The following is a 25,559-nucleotide window of genomic DNA, read 5'->3' on the forward strand; positions in this document are numbered from 1 at the left end:
GTTATTAAATGGACACATCGCTCATTTACTCAAAGAGTGATACATCTCAAAAAATCCAGTATCGAGAAAAACGCGTTTTCAATGGCGATTGAAATTTGCAAACAGCTAGCCAGATATCAGTGCTAAATTACTGTGCAAGATCAAGCATGATTTTAAGTGTTTTAGTGCTTCACATACTCAAACAACTTTTTTGTTGAATTATGGCAAACATTTAGTAAATGAACATGAGATAGAGATAAGGTAGAAATCGTAGAAAAAATATAAATTCGTAGCTCAGAAAACACATTTTTGAGTTATGCCACTCTTTGAGTAAATGAGCGATATGTTAGTTAGGAGTATACCGCCTATAAAAAAGTAGATTTAAAGGAAGCACTGCCACTAAGAGAACAGCGTGTGGAGTCCATGGAAAAGATCTTTGCTTGAAAAAAAAAACAGAGGTAGATATTGTATCCCTATTAATGTGATAAACTCAGCCAGTACTGCCGAACTTCTCTATAACGTAGCACTTTGGGGCTGAAGAATTACTACGTTGTAGAGAAAATTCGTTATAGAGAAACCAGTGAACCAGAAAATTAATTACGGAGAAAGAAGTGATTTTCATTTGTTTTTGATTTTGCCACTTGCTTTATCTAAGACTTGACAATGAGCAATGGAAGAAAACATATTTCCCGATCATTATTTCGAGACTCCATAAAGAGATGATTCATAGTTAAAGTATCGCAATCGACATTAATATGGTCTTCAATCATAATATCTTCAATATTATTTGTGTACATATTGAGACTCAATTTTTTTGTCGTAGGAATTATCACTTGCGCAACAAAAAACACTTTGTTATAAGAGAGGTTAAAATCAGGGTTTAAAAGCCAGCGTCTAAAACCATTAGCATTAGCTGTACACTTCAACTGCTACACAACATTAACACACACGGCTATAAGCCAGCGAACGCATATTTATTTCTGTACATTTTTGCTTATTTCGTTTTTGACGCCTAAGCTTTTTTTCGTTAGGCATAATCGACAACCACGCTACATATTTACACTCGGCCGACCATTCCTCGCAGCAAATTAGAAACCGAGGGGTGTTTTTGTAATTAGAGTTGCCAACACAATAATAAAAAGGTGTAATTTAATGCCAAAATGCCTCCATGATATGGTAGAACCGAAAAAATACAAATTATTATTTTTTTAAAATGACAAAAAAATATATTAAACGGCTCCACCAAAAATGCACAAGTCTTTTGAACGAAAAAGTGGAATTAATTATTAGACATCGGATTTTAGCATGTTTTTTATTTCTTATCCGATTGGACTCAAATTGTGGATCTAGACGTTTTGAAAAACAAAAACATGCAAAAAATATGCAAAAAATATGCTAAATATGCAAGTGTTTTTTTTTTTTTGACGAAAATCGTCAATTAAATTTGGAAAATCATCAAAAAAGCGTTCTAAATTAAGTTCTTTGCCGTTTAACATAGTTTTTTGCAGATTATTATGTTTTTGAGACTCTCCAGATATTCCGCCACAGCAATAAATCTGGACTAATAATACTTAAATTAGTTTACACAAGGTGAGAAAATGTCAAATAACCCAGCATTCCTATTACAACATAAGTTGCTTCCTATACAAATAGAGATAATGGAAAATTTCCAAAACTCAATCTGAAATGTCAAAATCAACGTGTCCAAATATGGCGATAGTTTCTAATCGGCCAAAATTGTCTAGCAGAAGAACAAAGGGGCTAGAGTTAGTCATCGCAATTTTTGTTTATATAAAAGCGCAATTTTTTCTAGTTTTTGGAAAAAGGTTTTGTTTTTTAGCGCAAAATGGGAAAAATTACTAGAGTACCATTTACGATTCCAGGTTCTGGAATATAACTATAATTAGAAGTATACGTTTTGAATGTTCACATATTAGATTTGAATATATTTTATAGTCCTTTATTCAGTATATACAGTCATAATTTGGCAATTTTTGTTCTTCTTTGGAAAAATGCTCTAACTGCCGCTTTAATATTGATTTCATGGTTTTAGTTTAATGCACTAAAAATACATAATTTTATAATAATGATCTATATTGTACGCATATAACCGCTTAATGCAGAATTGGGAAATGTTCACTCCTCGGCAAAAAGTAATGCATTATTGTTATACCCATCCACGATGAATAATAAGAAAAATGAAGAACACCCAATGATTAGTGCAAAATGACATCACCCAGAAAAATCAAACAATAGCGTGGTAGTGGTAAAATAAGTCAAAAACCTTGGAATTATCTTTAAAATGGCAAAACCACTCACATATTTCTGCTAGAAAAGTATTTAGAATGTTAAAAAATATAGTTCATTCATTCCTGCTACAGGAAAACAATTTTGATAACACAGTCGAAAATTCATAACCCTTTTGTATACACAATTGTTTAATTTATGCCTGTCCGTGTACTCGATAATTTGTACTAATTATTACCAATGCTTCGAATGTTGAAAGTTGTTTAATGTAGAAATTGGTGAAAACATTGTTTCAGCAACATTTAGTAAAAATTATCGTGTACAAGGATATAACACCTTTTATAACACATTAGTCTTGTTGTAAAGGATATAAATATATTAAGAACAAGTAGGAAAAGCGTTAAGTTCGGTCGGGCCGAACTTTTTATACCCTCCACCACAAATTTCAGCCATTTCGGTGGATTAATGTGGCCACAATCTTCAAAATACCGAAAATCGGAAGGTACTGTTCTATGGGGGCTATATGATGGCGTGGACGTATACCGTATACCGTATACGAATTTCTGGGGGAAAGTTTTATACCCCAAACGAAGACTAAATACCAAATTTTAGCCATCTCGGCGTGATAATGAGGCCAAATCATTCAAAATACCGAAAAACGTGGACCTATATAAACATTTTATGGTAGAAATGTTTCTTAGCCTCTGGAAATGCAAAATACAAAGTTACAACCGATTCTGTTGTCAAATGGGACTAATACATTCAAAATATATTAAAATGACGCGTACTTTATATGGGGCGTTATATGGGGGTAATACCAAAACGTGGACCTATATAAACCAACTTTAGTAGGAATGTTTTTTGGCCTCTGGAGACACAAAATACCAAATTATAACCAATTCGGTGGTAAAATGGGACAATACCTCAAATATGTCTTAAAACGACGACGCGTCACGCGTCATTTTGTATGGGGGCTATACGAAAGCGTGGACCTACATAGTCCGCTTTCAACCAAATGTAGAATTGCACGCTGATCAAGAATATATATAATTTGTGGGGTCTACAATGATTATTTCGTAGTGACAAACTTAATATACCCCCATCCTATGGTGGAGGGTATAAAAATATTCGCCGCAATATTGTAATTAAAGTTGCACTATACATCTAAAATGCACTATACATCTAAAAGGCAAAGATTTCAAGAAATCTTACAAAACGATGAAATTCCACATCTGTCTCTTGTTTTGCTTACATCCTGATGTAAACTTTAAAAATGTCATATTTCTGGCTCTACTTTCACAATCTGATTGGCTGTACGGGCAATGCCAATAAAAGTGTCCGGATTGTCGTGTAGAAAAATCTCGCTATTTTTTACACGTAGAGCACTTTCATTTAAGTGTTCGGTATTAGCCATTACAATTTAAAAAAGTATTATTATATAACTTCCACCAGTGATTTAATCATAGAAAATTATTTATTTTCTTTACAATTCGTTAATCCGGACAATTTGATAATTCGGACACCGCCGAAACCTGTGGTGTAGGGATTGTCGTGAATATACTGTATATAATGGAGCAATATCCAAATCTTAGTCGATTCTTATCAAAATAAATAGGGATCGCGCTAGGGCCAAAAAATCTCCAATTTTTATGCGAATTGGTCTATAAATGTGACCTGTACTTTGTTTTCAAAAAGGCATGGCCAGATGGATAAGTGCGAATCTATGCAGATCATTAAAAGGAACTATGGGTCTATTTCGTTTCATTTTGCATGTTGCAAACTCATTCACTAGGACATAATATTCTTAGGGTATTAAAATATAGTTATCAGTGCAATCATGAATAAAAATTCCGTGCAGAATTTGTTTCCTTTCCCCAATTTCACAATTTTTTATTTCCATATTTATGCCCAAAAGGGAATATTTTTGTCGATTCGACTAGAATACGCCATAATGAAGCGAATCTAGTAGTTTTCAACTTTTAACAAATATTGATTTTAAAAGAATTTAACTTTCTAAAATTATTTTCCGTGCGGAAAATTCAGAGAGAAATATTCATAATTGCCCTGTATATTTTTTTATATGTTGCATGTTTTTAGTAAAATATGAACGATTTTATGTAGTCTTAATTTCTAGCTCATTATTATTCCGTCAGACAATTTTGGCCGAGCAGAAACTATCAACATATTTGGATACGTTAATTTTGACATTTCTGATTGAGTTTTTGAACAAATTTGTATTAGAAAGCAACTTGTGTTGTAATAAAAAGGCTGGGTTATAGGAAATTTTCTAAGTCTTTTAGTCCAGATTTATTGCTGTGGCGGAATAATAATTAATAACATAATAATCTGCTAAAAAATCGACGTTTAACGGCAATAAACTTAATTTAGAACACTTCTTGATGACTTTCCAAATGATGATTTTTGTCAAAAAAATAGTTGCATATTTTGCATATTTTGTCCATATGCAAAATATGCAAATATGCAAAAAAATAAAAAATATGATCCTGTCATTGCATTCAGATTTCTTCAAAACGAATTTTGGTCCAATCAGAATTTTCGTATCTTTATTAATAAAAAATATGCAAATATGCAAAATCCGATGCCTATTAATTATATCGTGATTTTTAATGCATAAGTGGGACCAATTAAAGGAGAGAATTCACAGTTTTTATGAAAAAAAATATTTATTTATATACTGTATTCAATTGTTCTGTTACAAGTAGACTTGGTAAATTGTAATCCCATGAATAAGAACAAGATTTCAAAATAATTAAGATTATTTTTTTTATATTTTCATTGCAGATACTCACGATTGAATGCGGTATTAGCATCACCGGCTAGGTTTAAGTGCGGAGATGGTAAACTACGAAAAAAGTAACAATAGCTGACTCGGAGGAAAGTTTTGTATTGCGTCTGCCGACAATTAATGATTGATGCAGATATAGCCATTTCTAATTGTGGAGGGTTTGCTGATACTGAAATTAAAGGTTTTTATACATACATATGTATTTTAAATCATAATTTTTTTAACGTTTAAATAATTTGTCGAACCTTTGATTTCATTTTTTAAAAATTGTCAAACATTATCATTAAAATATCCTAATGCGTGCCAAGTTCCATGAATTTCCTTTTAAATTTTTTTATGATATTTATACTGTCTTTTCTTTTTACACCATTTCCTGACTTTATTACTTTCCCATTTCCTTATTTCCTATGAATGATGGAAAATTTTATTTTAGTGCTAATTTAATTTACATACTTATGTACAGTATTTGTAACCCCTATTATTCCTCATGTACATGCCTTTGATATATCCCATTGGTTTTTATACCCTCCACCATAGGATGGGGGTATATTAAGTTTGTCACTACGTTTGTAACTACTCGAAATAATCATTGTAGACCCCACAAAGTATATATATTATTGATCAGCGTGCAATTCTACATCGATATAGCCATGTCCGTCCGTCTGTCCGTCTGTCCGTCTGTGGAAATCACTCTAGCGTCCGAACGGATTGACGTAGGTTGATGAAATTTTGGGAAAATATGTTATTTTTACGTAGGACTTTTGGTATTGAAAGCGGGCTATGTAGGTCCACGCTTTCATATAGCCCCCATACAAAATGACGCGTGACGCGTCGTCGTTTTAAGGAATTTTTAAGATATTTGGCCCATTTTACCACCGAATTGGTTGTAATTTGGTACTTTGTGTCTCCAGAGGCCAAAAAATATTCCTACCAAAGTTGGGTTATATAGGTCCACGTTTTGGTATAGCCCCCATATAAGGCCCCATATAAAGTACGCGTCATTTTAATATATTTTGAATGTATTAGACCCATTTGACCACAGAATTGGTTGTAATTTGGTATTTTGTGTCTTCAGAGGCCAGAAAACATTCCTACCAAAGTTGGGTTATATAGGTCCACGTTTTGGTATAGCCCCCACATAATGCCCCTTATAAAGTACGCGTCATTTGAATATATTTTGAATGTATTAGACCCATTTGACCGAAGAATCGGTTGTAACTTTGTATATTGTGTTTCCAGAGGCTAAAAAACATTTCTACCATAAAATGTTTATATAGGTCCACGTGTTGATATAGCCCCCATAATACAATATCTCCCGATTTTCGATATTTTGAACGTTTTAGCCTCATTATCACACCGAGATGGCTGAAATTTAAAATTTAGTCTTCTTTAGGCGTATAAAACTTTCCCCCATACATTTTTAGGTATAGGTCCACGCTATCATATAGCCCCCATACAACGGTACCTTCCGAATTTCGGTATTTTGAAGGTTGTGGCCACATTAATCCCCCGAAATGGCTGAAATTTGTGGTGGAGGGTATAAAAAGTTCGGCACGACCGAACTTAACGCTTTTCTTACTTGTTTGTTAATAAAATATATTTTTAAATATTACCCATTCAAACTAATGGTGAAACCCCATACCTGCAGATATTCGCACATTGCTTGAGAGTGCTCTTCCCCTGAGCTGCTGTTCTTTAGTTCCCTGTGATACATTAAAAAAAACGTACTTCAGTACTAATTACATTGGGTGAAAGATGTCAAGCGACGTGGCTATATCAAAGTGTGAACCGATTTTAAAATTTTTTCGTAGAGAAATTTTGTGAACACTAGGAACCTCAAATGACAAATTACAGATAGTTCGGTCAACAAATGTGGCTAAACTCACCAAAATACCTAAGATCTGGAGGATTGGGAGCCATACCAATCAGGAACACCCCCTGATAGGCGCTATACCTACACATGGACCTACATATGTTGACAATTGTGGGTGGAGAAGTTTTGTGACCACTGTGAAACTCATGTGTCAATTAGCTACAATTCTCAAAATACCTATTTCTATAGGTACCTTTAAACGGGGCTATACCAAAACATGGACCTATATTGACAAATTTCAGTGGAGAGGTGTTGTGACCACTAGGAACCTCAAATATGAAATTACAAGTAGTTCGGTCCAAAAGTGTTGCTAAACTCCACAAAATACCGAAAACCGGGAGATATAGTCCACAATAAAATGGACCTATGTTGACAATTTTTTCTGGAGATGTTTTGTTGCCACTGGAAACCTCAAGTGTTAAATTTCAGGCAGCTCGGTCTTAAAATGTAGCTAAAATCCACAAAATACCGAAAATCTGAGGTATCGTTATGATTTTTTGTCGAGATGTTTTGTGACTACTGAGAACCTCAAATTTGAAAATACAAGTAGTTCGGTCCAAAAGTGTCGTTAAACTCCGCAAAATACCGATAATCGGAAGGTGCCCTTATATGGGGGCTATGCTAAATAATGGACCGGTGGAGATGTTAAATTACAGGTACTTCTTTGAAAAAATATAGCTTAAATTCTCAAAGTACCGAAATTTGGAAGGTATCGTTATATGGTGGCTATATCAAAACATGGACCTATGTTGACGATGTTTCGTGGAGATGTTTTGTGAACACTGCGAAAATATATGGGGGTATTTTGTTTTGGTATAACGTGGGCCGATATAGCCCATCTTCGCACTTGACCTGCCTTTGGAAAACACAACACAACAGACGGGCTGACGGACATGCTTAGATTGAATTTTTGTTCCGGGCGATTTGAAAACATTAAAGGGGCGCGTCGCGATTCTGATTTCTTGGATTGTACTGAACAAAAATGTCCGTTGGACCCCCTTCATATGAATATGAAACAATAAAGCGAAGTGACCCAAACGAACCAAAGTATTTTGGTTGCATCATAACGCTTGAATATTTTTCTGGTCAACTTTTGTAACACATTGTCATTTCTCGATATTTTCCGAAAAATGTGCACTTTCTCAAGGCCAAAACCACCTGAAGAAGCGGTTCAATGCTTTTGCGATGTGCAAGAGAGTTCTTTATTATTGTCTTGGCTTAGTTCTGTGGTTTTCCTACATAACGACATAAGTCGAGTTATGTAAATTTTGAGTTATTGGCATCACGTAGTTGTACTTTCTGAGAGCTTTCCATATCACTACTCCGTATTTGAAAAAAATGTACCGTTTCTGATATATTTTTTGGCAAAACTACGTAAGTGGGCCTTTTTACAAAATAATGTTCATAAAAAAATTTTTATATCGACATTTGCTTCAATATATCGCAAACATATTCATAAAAAAGAACACACGGTGACTTAGGTCGTTTTGTATGTAATAATAATTGGAATATTTGTTGATTCTCTTTCAAGAGAAAACCACGTGAAACTGAATGTGCTCTTTTGCATGCTCTTTTATCTTCATTTTCGGTTTTTTATGTCGTTTACTCTCAAACATAAGTCCCGTTACGTAGATTTTATGAAAACAGAGATGCAAGCCTCACATCAAGAAAGGCTGGTCGTTCATTTACCTGTTAAAGTATGTTATTGTGATTGAATCGAAGTACAAAAAGTAAAAAAAAGGTTGTTTGACATTGATTGTGATATACATTTGTCAAATGTAATTTGCTTTAGGGCCATTTACTTGGGCTATGGATTAGTTATTGAAGTTTAATACAGTTTAAAATTATATCAACATAGTAAGTGCACAGGCACAGGATAATGAATACAAAAATGTCGTTCAAATTGAAGAATATTGTGAGTAGTCTATTGATAAACATTGAAAAGGTCATAACTATTTCCTCATTTACAGGCGAAACAATAACAAATGATAGTGATGCAAAAAATCATTTGTCATTAAGACAGAAAATGTTGAACAATCAGGCAAGACGTCATTCTGGAATGGAGTATAAAACAATAAAGAAAAATAAAATTATGCCACAGAGGCAAAGTAGGGAAGGTTTCTGATGACGATCGTATGTGACTTTTTAAAGAATATTGGAACTTAGGAAAATATTCCAGTCGTATGCAATACATGTTTCTTCGAATAGAACATTCCCTAAAAAAGACATCGAAATTTATATTTATGAGAAAAAGAGAACGCGATAATGTTTACAAATTCAAGATATTTATTACCGATGTTTGCAAAAAGTGTTTTCTTTGCATATATGATGAAACGGTGGGATTTTTAAGCAGTCTGCAAAATAAAATATCGAATTGTTCTAACATAGAGGATTTACGTGGTAAGACTCTCATTCATGTAATGCGATATCAAAAACAAGTATAAATGATGTTATTTCTCACATCAACTTTTTCCCTGCATACGAGTCGCATTATTCTCGAAGTCATAGCAATCTAAAATGTCTTGCTGAGAATTTAAATTTGTCAAAAATGTACGAACTTTATAAAGAAAGCAGGGAAGAAATTGTGTCTTACTCTAAATATCGTCGGATTTTTAAGAAACAAAAATTAAAGTTTAAAAAACCTAGTTTAGATACATGCTTTACATGTGACAGATTTTTTATATCCATAAAATGTGCAAAATCAGAGGATGAAAAAAACTGACTTTCTAAAGATCGTGATCACCACCAAGAGCTAGTTGAAACTGCATACTCAAATAAGAAATTTGACAAAAGTGACGACTCAAAAACTGTGTTATGCATGGATGTCCAAAAGTGTTTACCGACGCCATTTCTTAAATCTTCGATTGCGTTTTATAAAAGATCACTATGGACATTTAATTTTACAATAAGAAACTGCTCAACAAATAAAACATACTGCTTTGTCTGGGATGAAACAGTTGGTGGAAGAGGAGCAAATAAAATAGCCTCTTGTATTTGGAAATATTTGCATATGCCAAATGATTTAAAGGAACATGTTGTTATTTATTCAGACACTTGTGCTGGTCAAAATAAGAATAATATAGTTAGTGCCATGTTTACACTTCTTATTAACAAAAGCGATATTAATGTAAATGTGGTTGAGCAAAAGATCCTCGAACCTGGTCATACTCATTTAGAATGTGATAGCGATCAAAGTATTATTGAACGAAAAAAGAAGAAAAATTCTTTCTCATTAAGTCTTGTGGAAGATATTCTAAAAAATTTGTTGTAATCGATATGAAAAGAAATGCTCTCTTAAATTTTGAAATTACGTTTAAGAGTATATTTACTAAAGTACAACAAAACGTCAAAGGAGAAAAAGTTTTGTGGAAAAACATTCGAAATATTATTTATGAAAAAGGATCATATGCCATATTTAAATACAAGGAGTATTTAACTAACGATGAAACAGTTAAAGCTAATATACTAAAAAATAAAAAATCTCATATAACACCGTAATTGATTACAATCCAGAGCAGAAAATTAATGAAGAAATTTCTATTTCGCCTGAAAAAAGAAAGATTTGATGGATTTACTGCCACTTATCCACGATGTATTCCATGATTTCTATAAAAGTCTTAAAGTATCACCAAACGCTAAAAGCGTAATATATGTCGATAATAACGTTCCATTTCTAAAATATGAAGAATTTTCTGGTTTTATATTAGTTTTTCCGTCACTTTGAAATAAAATTTGTTAATTAAAACTTTTAACAAATGTGTTTTATTTGTATTAAGATTGGGTAAAAATTTGTAAAAACATATTCACAGAAAAACAACACAATTGTACATGTGTTACCCATTTTCCTCCGCTCTTTTTCGTAGAATACAACATAAGTATAAATATGCCATTTTGTGAAAAAAATAATTTTTTTTCCTTCCATACAAATCGCCCCGCCCTATCACAAATATTATCAATTATTTCATATTCCATTTCCAAATAGGATACAGTTTTTTTCGCGACACATCAAAGATTTTTGGTACATGGGTTAAGAAATTCCCCAGTACGAATCTGGTCGCGAGCCAATTTTTGCTTGTTGCGGACAAAAGTTACGGCGGTTTTATTTTGTCTTTTAAGAAAAAATATTATAAAAACTTCACTAAAAAGTTCTCTCGAAGTGACTTCAGCGAGTAGATTGCATAATACATGTAAAATGTTACTCAGAATTCGCGGAATGTACATAAAATTAATAAATTATAAGTCAACTTTTTTTCCAAAATAAAAGCCCTATTAGCGGTCATAAAATACATAAAAATTCTTTGTGGTTCAAAACTTCACAGCGAATCAAATGAGACTCAAACCATACAGATTGGTATTATAGTTTCGATGTTAAGCGAAAATAAGCACATATTTTGGTCAAAAAATAATTTTTTGTTTGAAAAAATATTTTTCACATGCATTATGTAGTTGAAAATATTGGGAAAATCTATGGGAATACTTCCATCATTTTGCTTAAAACTCCTAATAAAATAGATGGATTTGGCTTTATAGACATTCATATTAAAGCTTTCTGAAATGGATGCAAGGCTTCTGACATTGGAAATAGATGTCAGATAACCCATTTTAATTTTAACGCATTTTAAAATACGTGTAGATCGAAAAATTATCAAAATCATTTTGTCCGTATGTGATTCATATACAGCAAGACCATATCTTTTAATTTGCAAATATTTTCGAAATTTTATTTGGAGGCTATGGATGTAGCATCGGCTGCATATTAGCATTAAAAAACCTGTAAAATGTCGCTAATTTGCGCAAAGTGCATACAATTTTTGTCCGCATCCTGTTTCAGTTTTCAAAGTAATATATATATGACGTTCGTGGACTACACAACTGCTTTTGACAGCGTATTCCGGTCCAAAATATGGGAGCTACTACAAACAACAGGTATCCCATCGAAGCTCATAAACCTTATTAAAGCTCAGTATGACGGATTCCATTGCCGGGTCCTACACAATGGCCGTTTATCGGAACAATTTCGTCCAAAATCCGGTGTGAGGCAGGGCTGCCTACTGTCGCCACTACTATTTCTTCTGGTAATTGATAATGTGATGAAGGAAACAATCGCAGGTAGCCGTCGTGGTATCCAATGGACTATAAGCAGACATCTTGAGGATCTAGACTACGCAGACGACATTTGCCTACTATCCACCAAGCACTCAGATATGCAGTCTAAACTCGACGACTTAGTTGCCCACTCAGCGAAAGTCGGATTAAGAATTAACACCGCAAAGACAAAGGCTTTAGCAATAAAAGCATCAAACAACAATCATTTTGTCATTGGACAGGAACAAATAGAGTTCGTAAACAAATTCTGCTATCTGGGAAGCATGATCTCAACCGAAAGCAGTGCACAGGCTGACATTGAATTCAGAATTGGTAAAGCCAACAGCGCCTTCCCAGCGAAAAGTTTGCCTCCAAAGAGGCAGTTAAATGATATGTACAAGTGATTTGGAAGTGCATCAAATTATGCATTTTCACTCATGATTTTTACAAGGGAGTGACCCCGGAAAGAGGCACTCCATCGCACCGCATTTTAACTGATCCTTTGGCATTGCATTTTAACTGAACCTTTGGCACTGCATTTTAACTGACCCTTTGGCATTGCATTTTAACTGACCCTTTGTGGTAGAATAGGAGGCAGTCCAGAGCACGTGTTTTGAATAACAAAATCAAATGCATTTATTATTTGTGTAAAACAAACATATTAATAACTTTATTACGTAAATTAACACAAATTATGAAAATTCTCTATTGAATTCAATCGCAAACATGTGTGTTTCCTCCGCTCTTCATTTAATCCAAGCTTAAGTGCTTTTGCTTCATCTGCTAAATGGGTTTGATATTGTCTTCCCATCACTAGTTAAGATTTCGACATGTACTCCAACAGCACTCCATTGGGAAATTTTCTTCTCGTGAGCTACCGGAAAAATGTTCACAAATTAAATATTATTTAGTTTGTATTAACAAATGTTTGGATATGTTAACACGATTATCTCTTTTTGGAAATGTATTCCGCAGCCTGTAGAGATCTACAAACTAATTTTTGTACATGTAGGGATCTCTAACAACTGCTAATAAAATGTAGTGAATGGAGTGCCTTTTTCACGACTCCGTTTGCACTGCATCCGGATGCTGTTAAATTGTGAGGAATTGGAGTGCCTTTTTCACGACTCCGTGGAATTGCCTCCGGATGTTGTTAAAATGTGACAAATGGATGTGATTCTTTGGATTGCATCCAAATGCGGTTAAAATGTGAGGAATGGAGTGCCTTTTTCACGACTCCGTTTGAACTGCATAAAAACATGCCGTGAAAGAAGTAGTCTACATTGCAGTACTTCCAATTTATTTTGCTGGGTTCTTTCAATTAAGAAACATCTGGAACTCAAGGGTTATACTAACGAAGTCAAAAATCAACATATTCAAATCAAACGTTCTGTCAGTACTATTGTATAGTTGCGAATCATGGTTAACAACAACAACCATTAACAACAAATTGCAAAGCTTCACAAACAGATGCCTGCGGTCTATTTTAAAAATCTGGTGGCTAGATGTAATAAGCAATGAAAATCTGTACAAAAAATGTGATATAGAACCTATTCCCGTTATAATAAAAAGAAGGAAGTGGCAATGGATTGGTCACACATTGCGAAAAGAACAAGATGAGATATGTCGCCAAGCCCTAGACTGGAACCCGCAAGGGCACAGAAGGAAGGGTCGGCAAAAGACCACTGGGAGAAGAAGCCTGATGAAGAAAGTGGAGAGCAGCGGCAGAAGCTGGAATGAAATTAAACGTATTGCGAATGATAGAATAGGTTGGAAAAACTTTGTAAAGGACCTATGCTCCCCAAGGAGTTAAGTGGAAATAAAGAAGACCCTGTTTCAGTGTCACCATGAAAATCTGCATCGATATATCGACACCTCCAAATAACAGTGTGCTAAGTCTAAAAAGTGAGTTTTGCAGGAGAAGCTCTCAAAGTTTGGAAATTTTTTTGAACTTCAGTACTATGCTAAGTCAATATTTGTTTATAACTTCTGTTCGGATTGACCGATCATTACCAAAATTAGACAGAATTTAAGTTAAAGGACGTTCGACACCTCCAAATAATAGTTTGCTAATTCTGAAAAGCGAGTTTTGCAGGACAAGCTCTAAAAGTTTGGAAATTTCTTTGACCTTCAGTACTATGCTAAGTAAATATTTGTTTATAACTTCTGTTCGGATTGTCCGATCATTACCAAAATTTGACAGAATTTAAGTTAAAGGACGTTAAATATACAAATGTAAAGAACTTGAAAACATGCTAAGTGGACATAGCATACTATTGGTTGGAGGCGTCGATATATCTATTTCAAGGCGATCAATCAAGAACCGTGGATGTAGCATCACACACTATTTTTGGAATAAAATGAATGTAGCTCCCTTATCAGAGAAGTTTTTAAATCCCTGTTTCCGCAAAAACGAAGATGCTGCACTAGTTTTTTCATTGCAGTGGAAACGACCCTCAGAAAACGCAATAAAATACGCGACATATTCAAAAACAATTATAGGTGACTTTCCTACTTTGGAATTTCTCGCAACTCGCGTTTTAATAGATGGATTTTCACAGGCAGGGACGTACGCAGGGGGGGTCGAAATGGTTTGCTTGAGCAAAATTTCTTAAGCTAATGTAACAAATTACTACATTTTTCTTTCTTACAAAAATGTTGTATGTTTGGAGATTTCAAATGAAAACTTATATATTTCTGAAGTTTCTAAACAGAATATGCACTTCATTAACAAATATTTTCAAATTTTTCTGAAAGTCTGAATTATTTCTTCATGTCATATCATTCCACTATCAAATACAAATTTCGTAATGAATATACTCCATGTTTGTTATGTCATATTCGAGGTCACGAGGTCTTACGCTCATCCTGTATCAACAAAAATTACGAGTAGGAATTATTCTTCGTGGTTTATAGTTTGACATTTTTTTTTAAACAGTAATAGAAAAAATAAAAAAAAATAATTTTTGTGCGTCAAAAACTGCTAAAATCTGTTATATGTAGAATACCCACTTCAATTGTTTTCTTATCATCAACGAAGTATAATTGAAGCCTCAGTCTTTAGGGTTGCGAAATTATATTCACTTTGATACGATACAAATCTGCCTCATCGAAGTAATAATCTGAATCTCTGTTTTTCTGACAGGGTGGACCATATGATAACAATCGAACGGAGAACCCGATTTGGTACAAGTTTTGGATGTCGTAATATTTTATGCATGTTAAATTTTAAGACACATCGATACCTCTGCAATTCCTCGAAGGGAGTACTACAGAACTATCTAACATTTGAAGCAATAAATTTATTGTAGGTAATATTTACCACCTGTTTTTGTAAAAATTTGTTTTCTTCTCACACGAATTGTCAAATTTTGTAGACCGATTTACTCGCCTAAGCGCAAATGTAGAGCGCTGATTTTTATATGAGGAATTATTTACTAAATATGGAACGCGTCTACTAAAAATTAGGCCTCCATGTCATCTGGCGGCAGAGCTATGGATGCCTAAATTAATACGAATACAGACGAACGAACAAAAATTAGTTACAAAAACTGGGGGTTAATGGTCTGTTTCTCTAAGACGATTCAAACTCATTCGAATTACTACCAAAGTAATGTTATTTATTATTATACCCTATACCACAATGTGGAAAAGGGTATTATAAGTTTGTTTTGGTAAAAATTCATGTAACACCGCGAAATATTCGTCGGAGACCCCCAATGTGGTATACCAATCTTCATATCTCGACGAGATAAAGCGATTTTGAGATGTGTGTCCGTCCGTCCGTCCGTCTGTCCATTATAAATTGTAAACACGCTCCAGGCCGCAATTATTGACATATCGTCACGATATTTTGTATGGAGGTCGGGTTCAGATCAGAATAGATCCCTATTCTTATTGGTGATGATCGTGAAATATTTAGCGGGTGAAATGGACCAAAAACATAATATTTATCCAATTTTCTAGCGGCTCTGTAGGTCTCAATAATAGTCCGATCAACGCGTAATTTTAAATAAGGTAAGAGTATATCACAAAGAAGAAGCTTGCAATTTGAGATGGCGATCGGATAATATTTAGAGGGTTAAATGGACCAAAACTTTTGTGTGAAAATTGTGAAAATTTTTAATATACAGCTTATATCCTAATTCCTGGAAGTGACATTCCGAACAAGTGAGATATACTTGAAAGTGGAACGCTTGACCTTTCAATTGATGCCAATTATGTTGGAGTGCATGATCAGATAATCAGTCACGAAATTTTGCACCGGGTAAGAGTATAGGTCGAAAAAGATGCCTACAATTTTGAATGATGATCTGATATTCTTTAGCGGGTGAAATGGACCATTACTTTTGTATGAAAAATATAAAAATTTTATTTTTGATCGATATTTTAATTCCTTGAGGACATATATATTTCGCAAAGTAGCCTACATATGAAAAAAAACTACTGACCTTTCCTCTGATGTAAATTGCAATAAAGTGTTTGCTAGATAACAGGCCTACTGCCTATTTGGTATGCCAAAATTCATATCTCGACGAGATAAAGCGATTTAGCAATGTGTGTCCGTCCATTAAAAATTGTAAACATGCTTAAGGCCGCAATTATGGACCGATTGTAAAGAATTTTTTAAGGAGGTTGGGTTCGGGCCAGAATAGAAATGATTAGTATTTGGTGATAATCGTGAAATGTTCAGGGGATGAAATGGACCAAAATCAAAATTTTAACCAATTTTGTAGCGGCTCTGTAGTTCAAAATATTAAATTTTAAACAAAGTTTGAGTTTATGAAGAAGAAGCGTACAAACCAACGTGAAGATCAGATAATACTTAGCGGGTTAAATGAACTGAAACTTTTGTGTGAAATTGGTAAAAATTTCAATAACTTAGCGGTTAAACAACGGAAGTAGTAGTACTACTTAAGTGGGTTTCATTACATTTTAGTGTGTGAACTATATTTTTCTTTCCTGCTACAAAAATGTCTTTGTCATGCTAGATAACTTTTTGGTTTTGGTCATAAGTATTATACATTACATCTCTGATATTTGATAATTAAATTTTCACAATCATTGAAAAGAAGTTCCGTGGAGAGCGATTGTCCAGGGATAGTGGTATAGGGTATCCCACGGTCGGCTCCGTCCGCCTATAGACTTTTCTTACTTGTTGTAGACAATTTTTGTTTGATCGAAAACAAAAATAAATTAAATATTTTTCAAAAATCTGAAGTTTGGTTGTAGTTCGAACGAATTTTAATTCGACCCGCCTTAGTGAAACGGGCCATTAATTCTAGTTTCAATAAGTTGCACAAACGGAGTCCAGCAAAGTATTTAATGCTATCGAGTCCAAAAACTTCTACTCGAACAATTAAAAAAATATAAAGCTTCTTTCGTAACATTATATCAAAAGCAGAGAATATAGCTGGAGCAACAATCATGAAAATTTTCCTACCTATAGTGTTATGTAAGTATTTAGATAAGAGTTTACAGATTGGTTTCTGGTATTGGTTTGCGTGTTCGACCATGCTTTGGCAAAGCCCAAACATCATTTTTGTAGTCTCAAGCAGAACTACCTGAAGGATTCCGAGTCTATGAGTCGCATTTTAAATTTCTGAAGTTTTTAATTAAAGTGCACAGACTCTATCACTTTTGGAAAGGAAGTTACGTTTTAGCGTTTTTATGACATAAAAGAATATTATCGAGACAATAGCTGGTATACAAGTCCAATCTGCACTCCCTAATTCGAGTTATTTTTTCCTGTGAGAATTATTTAATTCACACGGTGCGGCTGAACTAATTTTAAATGGAAGGTGCTTACACCTGGGAAGTTTTTACGGGTTCTAAAACTACAATCTTCATAGATGAGGAACATAAAAAACAAAAAAAAAAATCGCCGAAGGGATTTTAAAATAAATCGCGTTCAAAAGAAACATTTTTAGGGGTTTTTAGGTTTTCAGGATTTTGCATGGAAACCGCAAGCCCTATCGAAATGGGACTATTAATTGCCAACTTTGATTGCGATTTATATAAAAATAGCTCCGGTGATTTATGTTTGTTTTTTTTTTTTCTATAAACATTGTCGTTTCAGATCCCGCAAAAAACGTCCCAGGTGTAAGCATTTGTCATTTAAAGTTAGTTCATAGAAGTCCTTTATGTATCTCGATAAAGAAGAAAAAGCCCCCTGTCTAACTCTATTCAACCACTTTCTGCATGGAGGTTCTCCAAATAAAAGGAATCACAAAATCTGTATAATTCTCTGTGGTTGTAAAATTCTGGGATATACCATAACGTGGTCCTATATGATTAAAAACTTCAAAATACTGAAAACGGGGCGTAACTTTTACATGGCGACTATACAGAATGTGGTCCGATTATATTTTATACTCTGTACAATTTTGTATGTAAATATTGTGAACTCTATTGAATTTATATACTTTGTACCAATATTTCATATAAAATCAAATGACAACCTTTAAAATAGCCTTCCGTAACGCTACACAACATTTTAAATTTTCATGATTTTTGGTCAAGGTGGGCCCCCCACCCCCAAAATGAAATCCTGCGTACGTCCCTTTTCACAGGGAATGATTTATTAGATCCGGAACGTAAAAAACTAAAATGTGCAATAGAGTACGAGGTAATCGAATGAAATTGCAAATATTAGGCCCAAAAAATATGATTTTTATAAAAATGTTCGCGCAAATTTTCCTCATTTGGATGCAGATTTCTATGAAACTGTGCAGACCACATTTACGACATATGTACGTGTCAAATAATTCAGAATCGCAAGTAGTACAACCCTATAAATGATTTTGTAAAAATCCTGTTTGCGGAACGCAACTAGAAGAAAATGTCAAAAAACACTGGAAATCTGTCTTCAAAATGTCAGCATCATTTAATGATAGAAGGAGATTAAATTTTGAAAAGTAATACATTAGTGAGATCATCCTTATGTAGTTTGATTCTACTTTTACTTTGACAGGAAATTCGGGAAGAGTATGGTTTACTCACAAATCGAGAAAAAAAAAAGAAAAAAGACAAGTTGCCCGCTTTTTAACATATACATAGCCACAGCTTCCACACAAATTATCTTTTAAGGCCAGTATTTTTGCCACGTCCAAAAACATTTCATTTTATCCCAAAATATATAATTTGTATAATATACAGTCACATATCGCGTGTAAACCTTGGCTTCAGCCATGTTAAATTCTCAAAAATATTGGTGATTTACGACCCCCCAAATGTTTTAAGGAAGATGATCTGCAAATCTGCACATGAAATGTTCACACTCCTTATAGAAATACTTGACCTGGTTTATGATTCTAAATTGTTTTTTAATGCACACATTGGGTACATCATGCCAAAAGCATAAGCCCTCTTAGCATTCATTAAACGTCAATGCTACGAATTTGTTGACCCTTATGTTCGCAAGATTATATACACGTTGCCTGTTAGGTCAAAATTGGAATATGCTCTCATAGTTTGGAATCCGACTTCAGCTACGCAAATTAATCGTACCGAAAAACTTCAAAAGAAATTTATAAAATATGCACTCTTTTCATTTAATTTTACCTCTCCTATTTCATCTTATGAAGCACTTTGTAAATTAATTAATTTACCTCTGTTATATAATCGCAGAAATGTACATGTTATAATGTTTCTATATAAACTTATTAATGGGCTTATTGACTGTCCTCGCCTTCTAGAATTAATACGGCTTAACGTACCGAATCATTTTCTAAGAAATACCGAATACTTCTACATATACCTTTCCATAGGACCACATATGCGATGAATGAACCAATTTTGAAAGCACTTAGAGAATTCAACAGAATTAATAATCTGCAGGCTTTAGATTTCTCTATTAATTTTTTTAAATCTTAAACCAATGTCACACACAATTTATTACTGAATTTTATTATTAAGCATTAGTCTGTAAGTAATTTGTATTCCCATAGACGAAATAAATAAATAAATACAAGGCCGATATTACTACCATACAGCAAATACGATGGATTGGGAAAGCGTCAAAACAACACATAAAGGTGACGCACTGTATTACAGATGTTATCGAGTACAGCATAAGTTTGGTTGCGTCAACACCAGCTTTATTTGCGCTCATGTTCCCACTGAAGGCAATGATGAACAGAACAAAGATATATTTTACTCCCATGACATTTAAATTATTCTAAGCGATTTTAATGTCAAAATTGGAAGGAGAATATCTTTGGCCCAATAGTCGGGAAATTTAGTCTCCACAGTGAAACATCTGACAATGGTATCCCAGCAAAATGTTCGATGCCAAAGATGCCATTCAATCATAGATACAAGTGAGCTGGCATCTCATCATTTTAGCATCTTCATCGATGAATTTTATATAAGCGTGGACCCCAAAAGATGCTATTCATGTTCAGATCCAAAGCATGTCATTTACACCAATGCTTTGACATGTCATGTTCACCAATGCCTTGGCATGTCATTTCCACCAATGCTTTGGCATGTCATTTTCACCAACCCTTTGCATTGACATTATCATTGCAAAGAGAGTTTTAACAACGTTGGTTGTGATTTCGAGTCTCCAACAACATCAAGCCCATTGTAAATAATTAATCTTATATATTTAGAAAACATTTTATGAATAAAAACACAAAATTCATCTCCATTGGATCGATGGAATGGGTTCAAATGCTGATGAAAAGATCGAATCTTTCACGACTTCCTTTGCATGGGTTCAAATGCTGATGAAAAGATCGGATCTTTCACGACTTCCTTTGCATTGGTTAAAATGCTAATGAAAAGATCGGATCTTTCACGATATCGTTTGAACCAATGCTATAAAAGCCATGAAATCACGTCATCGCATTGAACCCCTTCCTTCAAATTTTGCTGGGATGTGGTTGATAGACTTCGCAGCGACAAAAAACGTGGTAGTTAGCAGAACCAGATTTAAGCATCTCGTCATTTATAAGGACGGCTGGATTTCCCCAGATCAAACGAGTTAACTAAGGTACGAACAGGCACAACACGGAAGTTGGATATCGAAAAGCTGAGAAACTTTTTTCCACAGGAAAAAGAGAGAAATGGAAAGGCTGGAGTGTGCAGGAGGCAGAATGAAGTCCGAAAGTTCTACCAAAGCGAGAAACCTCAAACTGATGGCTTTGGTACAGGCACATCTGATAAGGTGTATGTATCAGCTAATTAGCAGCATCTGGCGGGAAGAACGCGTACCCGACGAAGGGAAACTGAGATTCCTGTGTCCCGTTCACAAGAAAGAAAATAAGACTGTATGCTCTAACAAGCGCATAAGCTTTCTCAATACACGCAGAAAAATATATGTTAGAAATATAATTGGATCCAATCAAATATTTGTTTGGGTCTCGTTGCAAACAACTAAATGCTTGTATCCAAACATAATTTGTATCATACATACATCTCAACTTTATTTGTTTTGGTACCAACATATTTTTTGTCAAAGAGCGTAACAACATAGCTCTCAAGTTTATTATAATAAAGGACAGGGATGAAATATTCAGTACAATAGTACTTTTTTCAGTACCATTTCACTATAAAAAGTACCGAAGTACCCCCGCGTCCATTTCAGTACCATTTCACATACGTTGAAAAATTTTATGTGAAACTAAAAATGCAAAATTTACACTTTGCTTCCAAGACTAACATTTTTATTAACGCAAATTGCTAGAAATTTTAAAAATCCGTATGTAAATACATACCTTCATATTGAGAATATACCAAAATATGAACCTATATTGATAATTTTCTTCGTGGAGCTCATCAACTCATTGATAAACCGAAATACCAAGTTACAGTCACTACAGTAGACTAGTAATTTAAAAGACTTCACATCAAGTGGTATCGTAGTACCTTCCAATCTGAGAACCTGCCATAACTCTTCTTTGGGGCTATGTTAATGCAGACAAACTATCGATAGTCCGACTATCGTTTTGATTACTGACGTAAAACAAAGTTTGCATCGGTCACCAAGCCATGTTTTGGGCTATCTATGGCGAATTATTTAAAAAATAATTTGTTAGAGTTCAATATAAACGAAGCTTTACAATAGCGATCAAAACGATAGTCGGACTATCGATAGTTTGTCAGCTCTAGGCTGTATTAAAACGTTCATGTATACCATGGCTGCTCAAAACGGTGTTTTTCACACAAAAGAGAGTAAAACACCATTTAAGAGAAATTGGGAAAGAACGATTTTTGGAAGTTTCTTTCGACGTTTCACCCATTTTTCTACCTCAGTATCCTCTAAAACGATTCCCCTGATTAAACAATTAACAATTTAAACAAAAATTCTACAAAAATACACACTTATTTCTGTTTCAACAAAAACCGAATACAAAATTTCTAATTTCAGTCATTTCTATGAAATACCGAAAATCGTTGCATGGGGACTTTACAAAAACGTTGACCGATAGAGACCATTTTCTATACCAAATATCCTAGGAGTAATTGAAACTTCTGTACCAAACCAAAAAGCTCTATCTTAAATAATGCGAGGTGTATCTTGATTTCAATAGACGGACATGGTTATATACTTTATAGGGTCTCCGACGAGTATTTCCATACAATTTTGCAACATCCTTCAGATTTAATATGAGCTTTTGTTGTTGTTTTTTACTAAATACAAAAAGCAGGAGCAGAAGCGACGACGAGAGGGTGAAAACCCTGTTTTTGGTTTGGCGGTGTGTATGCGGTCATACGCTAGTGGTTCGTTCTGTGTTGTTGTTGCGATGTGTTGTTGTGTATGCGGTCATACGCTAGTGTTTCGTTCTGTGTTGTCGTTATTGCGATTTATTCTTCAGCAGGCGTTTTTGCTGTAACTCAAAAAAGCCAAAGTGAAGAGAACAAGTAAAAAAGTATCAGTCGGCTTTGCCGACAGAGATATACCCTCAGCCTATGTGAATTTAAAGTTTCATCTACGGACAGATCGAACATATTTGGCTCTTTTCAGGATTTTGTGGCCCTTTTTGAGAATGCCGACAAAAACTTTTACCGTCTTAATTGAGGCAGCGAATGAAAGTTGCTTCAACAAAACTCAAAGTGACTCGAGAGCAGGTCATAAAGTGAACTTTTTTGTGGGAAGTACCCAAAGTAGTATACAAATATAGTCCATATTCGAACCTGATCTATATCTGGTAGATATATTAGGATGTGTAAAGTATGGACCAAATCGGTCACTCCCATCAAGAGTTATCTTACACACAATTTTTCCGAACATTTTTGAACTTTTGTGGGCGAGGTACCTTAAAGATATGGCTTATCTTTGAACTTAATTAAGTTTGGATAAAATATTACAAAGGCCACTACACACGTTGTCATAGTGTTTTTTTGCAACTTTCAGGCTATTTTCTCAAAAAGTATGTACTTGCCCTTGATGAAACTTATACCGTCGTATGGGGGGCAGTGAATATAAGATGTTACAACAAAAATTAAAGCGATTCGAGAACAGTTCCTAAACTGAACTTTTCCAAAATTTTGTGTGGGAGGTACCCGAAGGAGAGGACTGATTGAGTCCATATTGGAAACTCATCTAAATGTGGTAGAAATTTCACGATGTGCTAAGTAAGAACCAAATCGGTTACTCCCTTCAAGAGTTATCGTGCGCACAAATTTTTCTAACTTGTGTGGGTGGTGTAACGGAAGGAGTGGACCGATAATACCCATCTTCGAACTTAAACTAAGTTTGGACAAAATATTATGAAAGTCCAATTTTGGACCGAATCGGTAGATCCGTTCGTGAGTTATCGTGCGTACCAGCCAGCCAGACAGACCGTCGGACATGGCTAAATCATACTTGGGGTCTAAAACCATTATTTCGATGAAGCACATTTTGCCCGTATGAAAGTGTATATACCCTCGTTAGCTTAAATGCTGAGGGTATAAAAAGAAAATATGTAAAGGGTTATTTATTATTTGTTGTTCTGCTTGGTCGTTTTTGTGAGAAAGGCAGTTTGATTTATTTTGGCAGTTTCTTCTGGACTATCTTTCAGTGTGGGTCGCTCTAGTCGGTAAAGCGAATAAATAAATCAGTGTTTAGTGATTTCTTAAAGTAATAGTGATTTTTAGAAAATTAAAACACAATACATTTTATAATTGGAAATTTTTATAATTGAATCCAAAATGGTGAATTGAAATATGCTGTGAGACATAAAAGAAATCGCATTTAATATTGGTAATAACATCAATACAATACATACATTAAAGTCTGTTATGTATTTCTTGTGCGATGTGGAATTTTGTGTATGTATCTATCTTTTGTGTTTTGTATTTCTACCCAGATAGCATTTAGAAGACTGTTTTTTCAAAAATCACATTGAGGAGTCTTTTTAGAGTCCTTTTGGTGATCAAAAATTGATTAAGTCGCTTGTGTGATCAGAAAGGGACTCGAAAGTGACTCCCTGTAATGATTAAAAAGAGTTCAATTTAAAATACAACAACAAATGTGTAGCAATCACAAATAAATCATTGATGTGTTTAAAATGTGACAATTTTTTGTTATTTATTGTCACATTTTGATCATCTGGAAGATTGAAAAATGCTTAATCAAAAAAGGGTCGTACAGGTGTTTGAAAAGTGATTATAATTATGTATACTCTGATCATATTTTGAACAGTTAGGTGATTAAAAACTGATTGCTTTGTTTTACTTTTATTTGGTTGTAAATAAAAAAATAAAATTCTCATATACACTTTTTACAAAATTTTGATATAAATGTAACGTATAATATTAAAGGTACAGACAAACACAACACAACAGGTTTTGCCAAGTGAAATGAAGAAGCAGTATACTAACCACCAAGCAACATAAAGGATAATTAAAAGACATAACAAAGCAGAAAAGACTATAAAACAAAGGAAAGAAACAAAGACCCAGCCAGCATTTTTTGAAAATTTTAATCAAATTCGAGTCTTTTTTGATCCGACTGCACGATTAAAAAGCTAGAATATGAGCTCATTTTCTGATCATAAATGACTCCTTTGTCGGTAGGAAAACATAACCTCAGACGACTCGTCTAAGCAAATCACAAATGAGTCTTTTTCGAGTCGTATTTCAATCATTTATTGGTGTTTTGTTGATTAATTTCGGACCCTTTTTCGAGTCTTTTTAGAGTCATGTTTATAATCATTTATGAGTCTTTAGGGAGTCATTTATGAGTCTTTTTGTTAGACGAAATAAATTAAAAAAATTTCCTTTTTATTCTTCTTTGTTTCTTTCCTTTGTTTTATAGTCTTTTCTGCTTTGTTATGTCTTTTAATTATCCATTATGTTGCTTGGTGGTTAGTATACTGCTTCTTCATTTCACTTGGCAAAACCTGTTGTGTTGTGTTTGTCTGTACCTTTAATATTATACGTTACATTTATATCAAAATTTTGTAGAAAGTGTATATGAGAATTTTATTTTTTTATTTACAACCAAATAAAAATAAAACAAAGCAATCAGTTTTTAATCACCTAACTGTTCAAAATATGATCAGAGTATACATAATTATAATCACTTTTCAAACACCTGTATGACCCTTTTTTGATTAAGCATTTTTCAATCTTCCA

At 34.0% G+C, this 25,559-nt stretch overlaps 1 protein-coding gene across 1 annotated transcript in view; it reads left to right on the forward strand.

Moving 5' to 3' along the window:
- Positions 1 to 5,192: 5,192 nt before the first annotated feature.
- Positions 5,193 to 25,559, forward strand: part of olf413 (DBH like monooxygenase olf413) — a 482,855-nt gene continuing 462,488 nt past the window's right edge. Inside the window, exon 1 of the mRNA XM_073987110.1 lies at positions 5,193 to 5,213. The gene's annotated coding sequence lies outside the window, so the exon portion shown is untranslated. The remainder of the gene's footprint in view (positions 5,214 to 25,559) is intronic.

Source organism: Musca autumnalis, unplaced genomic scaffold (assembly GCF_047663935.1).
Source record: "Musca autumnalis isolate F117 unplaced genomic scaffold, ASM4766393v1 scaffold_4, whole genome shotgun sequence".
Taxonomy (NCBI): domain Eukaryota; kingdom Metazoa; phylum Arthropoda; class Insecta; order Diptera; family Muscidae; genus Musca; species Musca autumnalis.